We start from the raw sequence: 8,982 nt of genomic DNA on the forward strand, positions 1-8,982 counted from the left end.
TAGTGGGAGGGGGCTTAAGTGTGGGTCCGCGGGGCCTGCTGGAGGTCAAGGTCCATGCTGGATATGTGGTGGAGCGTGAGTGCAAGAAAGGCGAGCTAGTGGGGGAGTAGAGCAGGGGAGTATGTGGGTCCGCGGGGCCTGCTGGAGGTCGAGGTCCATGCTAGATTCGTGGTGGAGGGTAACTGCAGGAGAAGGAAATCTAATAGGGGACTAGAGCCAGGGGGGAGGGGGGTGGGGGTCTCCGGGGCCCGCTGGAGGGCAAGGGCCATGCTCGATGTGAGTAGTTCAGCAGGGCCAGTGCTCCAGGAGCACATCTTTTTCGACCGTAAGGGAGAGAGGAGGCCGACTCACTGCCTCGGCCAAATGGGGAGAGCACATCAGCAGGGCCAGTGCTCCAGGAGCACATCTTTTTCGACCGTAAGGGAGAGAGGAGGCCGACTCACTGCCTCGGCCAAATGGAGAGAGCACATCAGCAGCGCCAGTGCTGCAGGAGCACATCTTTTTCGACCGTAAGGGAGAGAGGAGGCCGACTCACTGCCTCGGCCAAATGGAGAGAGCACATCAGCAGCGCCAGTGCTCCAGGAGCACATCTTTTTCGACCGTAAGGGAGAGAGGAGGCCGACTCACTGCCTCGGCCAAATGGAGAGAGCACATCAGCAGGGCCAGTGCACCAGCAGCACATCTTTTTCGACCGTAAGGGAGAGAGGAGGCCGACTCACCCCCTCGGCCAAATGGAGACACAACAGTAGCAGGGCCAGTGGAGCAGCATGCATCTTGTTCAGCCGTAAGGGAGTCAGGGAGTTGTCATGGTGGTCCCCGTGGCCCCCTGGAGGTGGGGGAGATTGCAAATTAGCTAGGGAGGAGGGTGCGTACAGCGGAGGTGGCAAAGTGTTTCTGGTCGGTGTACCAGGGGCACGAAAAAGAGTTGTCGTACCATAGGCACGAGGAGTGTGTATGTGTGTGGGGCAAGGTGTTTCTGCGCAGTGTACCAGGGGCACGGAGAAAAGTTGTCGTCCCATAGGCACCAGGAGTGTGTGTGTGTGTATGAGTGTGTGTGTGGCAAAGTGTTTCTGCGCAGTGTACCAGGGGCACGGAGAAAAGCTGTCGTACCATAGGCACGAAGAGTGTGTGTGTGGCAAAGTTGTTCTGCTCGGTGTACCAGGGGCACGGAGAAAAGCTGTCGTACCATAGGCACGAAGAGTGTGTGTGTGTGGCAAAGTTGTTCTGCGCGGTGTACCAGGGGCACGGAGAAAAGCTGTCGTACCATAGGCACGAAGAGTGTGTGTGTGTGGCAAAGTTGTTCTGCTCGGTGTACCAGGGGCACGGAGAAAAGCTGTCGTACCATAGGCACGAAGAGTGTGTGTGTGTGGCAAAGTTGTTCTGCTCGGTGTACCAGGGGCACGGAGAAAAGCTGTCGTACCATAGGCACGAAGAGTGTGTGTGTGGCAAAGTTGTTCTGCTCGGTGTACCAGGGGCACGGAGAAAAGCTGTCGTACCATAGGCACGAAGAGTGTGTGTGTGGCAAAGTTGTTCTGCTCGGTGTACCAGGGGCACGTTTCAATTTACTTTCTGGAGTACCAGGGGCACGAGGTTTTTGCCAGTGGTGTTTTGCTTTGTTGGTGGGAGGGGGCTTAAGTGTGGGTCCGCGGGGCCTGCTGGAGGTCAAGGTCCATGCTGGATATGTGGTGGAGCGTGAGTGCAAGAAAGGCGAGCTAGTGGGGGAGTAGAGCTAGTGGGGAGTAGAGCAGGGGAGTATGTGGGTCCGCGGGGCCTGCTGGAGGTCGAGGTCCATGCTAGATTCGTGGTGGAGGGTAACTGCAGGAGAAGGAAATCTAATAGGGGACTAGAGCCAGGGGGGGGGGGGGTGGGGGTCTCCGGGGCCCGCTGGAGGGCAAGGGCCATGCTCGATGTGAGTAGTTCAGCAGGGCCAGTGCTCCAGGAGCACATCTTTTTCGACCGTAAGGGAGAGAGGAGGCCGACTCACTGCCTCGGCCAAATGGGGAGAGCACATCAGCAGGGCCAGTGCTCCAGGAGCACATCTTTTTCGACCGTAAGGGAGAGAGGAGGCCGACTCACTGCCTCGGCCAAATGGAGAGAGCACATCAGCAGCGCCAGTGCTGCAGGAGCACATCTTTTTCGACCGTAAGGGAGAGAGGAGGCCGACTCACTGCCTCGGCCAAATGGAGAGAGCACATCAGCAGCGCCAGTGCTCCAGGAGCACATCTTTTTCGACCGTAAGGGAGAGAGGAGGCCGACTCACTGCCTCGGCCAAATGGAGAGAGCACATCAGCAGGGCCAGTGCACCAGCAGCACATCTTTTTCGACCGTAAGGGAGAGAGGAGGCCGACTCACCCCCTCGGCCAAATGGAGACACAACAGTAGCAGGGCCAGTGGAGCAGCATGCATCTTGTTCAGCCGTAAGGGAGTCAGGGAGTTGTCATGGTGGTCCCCGTGGCCCCCTGGAGGTGGGGGAGATTGCAAATTAGCTAGGGAGGAGGGTGCGTACAGCGGAGGTGGCAAAGTGTTTCTGGTCGGTGTACCAGGGGCACGAAAAAGAGTTGTCGTACCATAGGCACGAGGAGTGTGTATGTGTGTGGGGCAAGGTGTTTCTGCGCAGTGTACCAGGGGCACGGAGAAAAGTTGTCGTCCCATAGGCACCAGGAGTGTGTGTGTGTATGAGTGTGTGTGTGGCAAAGTGTTTCTGCGCAGTGTACCAGGGGCACGGAGAAAAGCTGTCGTACCATAGGCACGAAGAGTGTGTGTGTGGCAAAGTTGTTCTGCTCGGTGTACCAGGGGCACGGAGAAAAGCTGTCGTACCATAGGCACGAAGAGTGTGTGTGTGTGGCAAAGTTGTTCTGCTCGGTGTACCAGGGGCACGGAGAAAAGCTGTCGTACCATAGGCACGAAGAGTGTGTGTGTGTGGCAAAGTTGTTCTGCTCGGTGTACCAGGGGCACGGAGAAAAGCTGTCGTACCATAGGCACGAAGAGTGTGTGTGTGTGGCAAAGTTGTTCTGCTCGGTGTACCAGGGGCACGGAGAAAAGCTGTCGTACCATAGGCACGAAGAGTGTGTGTGTGGCAAAGTTGTTCTGCTCGGTGTACCAGGGGCACGGAGAAAAGCTGTCGTACCATAGGCACGAAGAGTGTGTGTGTGTGGCAAAGTTGTTCTGCTCGGTGTACCAGGGGCACGGAGAAAAGCTGTCGTACCATAGGCACGAAGAGTGTGTGTGTGTGGCAAAGTTGTTCTGCTCGGTGTACCAGGGGCACGGAGAAAAGCTGTCGTACCATAGGCACGAAGAGTGTGTGTGTGTGGCAAAGTTGTTCTGCTCGGTGTACCAGGGGCACGGAGAAAAGCTGTCGTACCATAGGCACGAAGAGTGTGTGTGTGGCAAAGTTGTTCTGCGCGGTGTACCAGGGGCACGTTTCAATTTACTTTCTGGAGTACCAGGGGCACGAGGTTTTTGCCAGTGGTGTTTTGCTTTGTTAGTGGGAGGGGGCTTAAGTGTGGGTCCGCGGGGCCTGCTGGAGGTCAAGGTCCATGCTGGATATGTGGTGGAGCGTGAGTGCAAGAAAGGCGAGCTAGTGGGGGAGTAGAGCAGGGGAGTATGTGGGTCCGCGGGGCCTGCTGGAGGTCGAGGTCCATGCTAGATTCGTGGTGGAGGGTAACTGCAGGAGAAGGAAATCTAATAGGGGACTAGAGCCAGGGGGGAGGGGGGTGGGGGTCTCCGGGGCCCGCTGGAGGGCAAGGGCCATGCTCGATGTGAGTAGTTCAGCAGGGCCAGTGCTCCAGGAGCACATCTTTTTCGACCGTAAGGGAGAGAGGAGGCCGACTCACTGCCTCGGCCAAATGGGGAGAGCACATCAGCAGGGCCAGTGCTCCAGGAGCACATCTTTTTCGACCGTAAGGGAGAGAGGAGGCCGACTCACTGCCTCGGCCAAATGGAGAGAGCACATCAGCAGGGCCAGTGCTGCAGGAGCACATCTTTTTCGACCGTAAGGGAGAGAGGAGGCCGACTCACTGCCTCGGCCAAATGGAGAGAGCACATCAGCAGCGCCAGTGCTCCAGGAGCACATCTTTTTCGACCGTAAGGGAGAGAGGAGGCCGACTCACTGCCTCGGCCAAATGGAGAGAGCACATCAGCAGGGCCAGTGCACCAGCAGCACATCTTTTTCGACCGTAAGGGAGAGAGGAGGCCGACTCACCCCCTCGGCCAAATGGAGACACAACAGTAGCAGGGCCAGTGGAGCAGCATGCATCTTGTTCAGCCGTAAGGGAGTCAGGGAGTTGTCATGGTGGTCCCCGTGGCCCCCTGGAGGTGGGGGAGATTGCAAATTAGCTAGGGAGGAGGGTGCGTACAGCGGAGGTGGCAAAGTGTTTCTGGTCGGTGTACCAGGGGCACGAAAAAGAGTTGTCGTACCATAGGCACGAGGAGTGTGTATGTGTGTGGGGCAAGGTGTTTCTGCGCAGTGTACCAGGGGCACGGAGAAAAGTTGTCGTCCCATAGGCACCAGGAGTGTGTGTGTGTATGAGTGTGTGTGTGGCAAAGTGTTTCTGCGCAGTGTACCAGGGGCACGGAGAAAAGCTGTCGTACCATAGGCACGAAGAGTGTGTGTGTGGCAAAGTTGTTCTGCTCGGTGTACCAGGGGCACGGAGAAAAGCTGTCGTACCATAGGCACGAAGAGTGTGTGTGTGTGGCAAAGTTGTTCTGCTCGGTGTACCAGGGGCACGGAGAAAAGCTGTCGTACCATAGGCACGAAGAGTGTGTGTGTGTGGCAAAGTTGTTCTGCTCGGTGTACCAGGGGCACGGAGAAAAGCTGTCGTACCATAGGCACGAAGAGTGTGTGTGTGTGGCAAAGTTGTTCTGCTCGGTGTACCAGGGGCACGGAGAAAAGCTGTCGTACCATAGGCACGAAGAGTGTGTGTGTGGCAAAGTTGTTCTGCTCGGTGTACCAGGGGCACGGAGAAAAGCTGTCGTACCATAGGCACGAAGAGTGTGTGTGTGGCAAAGTTGTTCTGCTCGGTGTACCAGGGGCACGTTTCAATTTACTTTCTGGAGTACCAGGGGCACGAGGTTTTTGCCAGTGGTGTTTTGCTTTGTTGGTGGGAGGGGGCTTAAGTGTGGGTCCGCGGGGCCTGCTGGAGGTCAAGGTCCATGCTGGATATGTGGTGGAGCGTGAGTGCAAGAAAGGCGAGCTAGTGGGGGAGTAGAGCAGGGGAGTATGTGGGTCCGCGGGGCCTGCTGGAGGTCAAGGTCCATGCTGGATATGTGGTGGAGCGTGAGTGCAAGAAAGGCGAGCTAGTGGGGGAGTAGAGCAGGGGAGTATGTGGGTCCGCGGGGCCTGCTGGAGGTCGAGGTCCATGCTAGATTCGTGGTGGAGGGTAACTGCAGGAGAAGGAAATCTAATAGGGGACTAGAGCCAGGGGGGAGGGGGGTGGGGGTCTCCGGGGCCCGCTGGAAGTCAAGGGCCATGCTCGATGTGAGTAGTTCAGCAGGGCCAGTGCTCCAGGAGCACATCTTTTTCGACCGTAAGGGAGAGAGGAGGCCGACTCACTGCCTCGGCCAAATGGGGAGAGCACATCAGCAGGGCCAGTGCTCCAGGAGCACATCTTTTTCGACCGTAAGGGAGAGAGGAGGCCGACTCACTGCCTCGGCCAAATGGAGAGAGCACATCAGCAGCGCCAGTGCTGCAGGAGCACATCTTTTTCGACCGTAAGGGAGAGAGGAGGCCGACTCACTGCCTCGGCCAAATGGAGAGAGCACATCAGCAGCGCCAGTGCTCCAGGAGCACATCTTTTTCGACCGTAAGGGAGAGAGGAGGCCGACTCACTGCCTCGGCCAAATGGAGAGAGCACATCAGCAGGGCCAGTGCACCAGCAGCACATCTTTTTCGACCGTAAGGGAGAGAGGAGGCCGACTCACCCCCTCGGCCAAATGGAGACACAACAGTAGCAGGGCCAGTGGAGCAGCATGCATCTTGTTCAGCCGTAAGGGAGTCAGGGAGTTGTCATGGTGGTCCCCGTGGCCCCCTGGAGGTGGGGGAGATTGCAAATTAGCTAGGGAGGAGGGTGCGTACAGCGGAGGTGGCAAAGTGTTTCTGGTCAGTGTACCAGGGGCACGAAAAAGAGTTGTCGTACCATAGGCACGAGGAGTGTGTATGTGTGTGGGGCAAGGTGTTTCTGCGCAGTGTACCAGGGGCACGGAGAAAAGTTGTCGTCCCATAGGCACCAGGAGTGTGTGTGTGTATGAGTGTGTGTGTGGCAAAGTGTTTCTGCGCAGTGTACCAGGGGCACGGAGAAAAGCTGTCGTACCATAGGCACGAAGAGTGTGTGTGTGGCAAAGTTGTTCTGCTCGGTGTACCAGGGGCACGGAGAAAAGCTGTCGTACCATAGGCACGAAGAGTGTGTGTGTGTGGCAAAGTTGTTCTGCTCGGTGTACCAGGGGCACGGAGAAAAGCTGTCGTACCATAGGCACGAAGAGTGTGTGTGTGTGGCAAAGTTGTTCTGCTCGGTGTACCAGGGGCACGGAGAAAAGCTGTCGTACCATAGGCACGAAGAGTGTGTGTGTGTGGCAAAGTTGTTCTGCTCGGTGTACCAGGGGCACGGAGAAAAGCTGTCGTACCATAGGCACGAAGAGTGTGTGTGTGGCAAAGTTGTTCTGCTCGGTGTACCAGGGGCACGGAGAAAAGCTGTCGTACCATAGGCACGAAGAGTGTGTGTGTGTGGCAAAGTTGTTCTGCGCGGTGTACCAGGGGCACGGAGAAAAGCTGTCGTACCATAGGCACGAAGAGTGTGTGTGTGTGGCAAAGTTGTTCTGCTCGGTGTACCAGGGGCACGGAGAAAAGCTGTCGTACCATAGGCACGAAGAGTGTGTGTGTGTGGCAAAGTTGTTCTGCTCGGTGTACCAGGGGCACGGAGAAAAGCTGTCGTACCATAGGCACGAAGAGTGTGTGTGTGGCAAAGTTGTTCTGCGCGGTGTACCAGGGGCACGTTTCAATTTACTTTCTGGAGTACCAGGGGCACGAGGTTTTTGCCAGTGGTGTTTTGCTTTGTTAGTGGGAGGGGGCTTAAGTGTGGGTCCGCGGGGCCTGCTGGAGGTCAAGGTCCATGCTGGATATGTGGTGGAGCGTGAGTGCAAGAAAGGCGAGCTAGTGGGGGAGTAGAGCAGGGGAGTATGTGGGTCCGCGGGGCCTGCTGGAGGTCGAGGTCCATGCTAGATTCGTGGTGGAGGGTAACTGCAGGAGAAGGAAATCTAATAGGGGACTAGAGCCAGGGGGGAGGGGGGTGGGGGTCTCCGGGGCCCGCTGGAGGGCAAGGGCCATGCTCGATGTGAGTAGTTCAGCAGGGCCAGTGCTCCAGGAGCACATCTTTTTCGACCGTAAGGGAGAGAGGAGGCCGACTCACTGCCTCGGCCAAATGGGGAGAGCACATCAGCAGGGCCAGTGCTCCAGGAGCACATCTTTTTCGACCGTAAGGGAGAGAGGAGGCCGACTCACTGCCTCGGCCAAATGGAGAGAGCACATCAGCAGGGCCAGTGCTCCAGGAGCACATCTTTTTCGACCGTAAGGGAGAGAGGAGGCCGACTCACTGCCTCGGCCAAATGGAGAGAGCACATCAGCAGCGCCAGTGCTCCAGGAGCACATCTTTTTCGACCGTAAGGGAGAGAGGAGGCCGACTCACTGCCTCGGCCAAATGGAGAGAGCACATCAGCAGGGCCAGTGCACCAGCAGCACATCTTTTTCGACCGTAAGGGAGAGAGGAGGCCGACTCACCCCCTCGGCCAAATGGAGACACAACAGTAGCAGGGCCAGTGGAGCAGCATGCATCTTGTTCAGCCGTAAGGGAGTCAGGGAGTTGTCATGGTGGTCCCCGTGGCCCCCTGGAGGTGGGGGAGATTGCAAATTAGCTAGGGAGGAGGGTGCGTACAGCGGAGGTGGCAAAGTGTTTCTGGTCGGTGTACCAGGGGCACGAAAAAGAGTTGTCGTACCATAGGCACGAGGAGTGTGTATGTGTGTGGGGCAAGGTGTTTCTGCGCAGTGTACCAGGGGCACGGAGAAAAGTTGTCGTCCCATAGGCACCAGGAGTGTGTGTGTGTATGAGTGTGTGTGTGGCAAAGTGTTTCTGCGCAGTGTACCAGGGGCACGGAGAAAAGCTGTCGTACCATAGGCACGAAGAGTGTGTGTGTGGCAAAGTTGTTCTGCTCGGTGTACCAGGGGCACGGAGAAAAGCTGTCGTACCATAGGCACGAAGAGTGTGTGTGTGTGGCAAAGTTGTTCTGCTCGGTGTACCAGGGGCACGGAGAAAAGCTGTCGTACCATAGGCACGAAGAGTGTGTGTGTGTGGCAAAGTTGTTCTGCTCGGTGTACCAGGGGCACGGAGAAAAGCTGTCGTACCATAGGCACGAAGAGTGTGTGTGTGTGGCAAAGTTGTTCTGCTCGGTGTACCAGGGGCACGGAGAAAAGCTGTCGTACCATAGGCACGAAGAGTGTGTGTGTGGCAAAGTTGTTCTGCTCGGTGTACCAGGGGCACGGAGAAAAGCTGTCGTACCATAGGCACGAAGAGTGTGTGTGTGGCAAAGTTGTTCTGCTCGGTGTACCAGGGGCACGTTTCAATTTACTTTCTGGAGTACCAGGGGCACGAGGTTTTTGCCAGTGGTGTTTTGCTTTGTTAGTGGGAGGGGGCTTAAGTGTGGGTCCGCGGGGCCTGCTGGAGGTCAAGGTCCATGCTGGATATGTGGTGGAGCGTGAGTGCAAGAAAGGCGAGCTAGTGGGGGAGTAGAGCAGGGGAGTATGTGGGTCCGCGGGGCCTGCTGGAGGTCAAGGTCCATGCTGGATATGTGGTGGAGCGTGAGTGCAAGAAAGGCGAGCTAGTGGGGGAGTAGAGCAGGGGAGTATGTGGGTCCGCGGGGCCTGCTGGAGGTCGAGGTCCATGCTAGATTCGTGGTGGAGGGTAACTGCAGGAGAAGGAAATCTAATAGGGGACTAGA

This window comes from Neolamprologus multifasciatus, chromosome 17 (assembly GCF_963576455.1).
Source record: "Neolamprologus multifasciatus chromosome 17, fNeoMul1.2, whole genome shotgun sequence".
In the NCBI taxonomy this organism is placed as follows: domain Eukaryota; kingdom Metazoa; phylum Chordata; class Actinopteri; order Cichliformes; family Cichlidae; genus Neolamprologus; species Neolamprologus multifasciatus.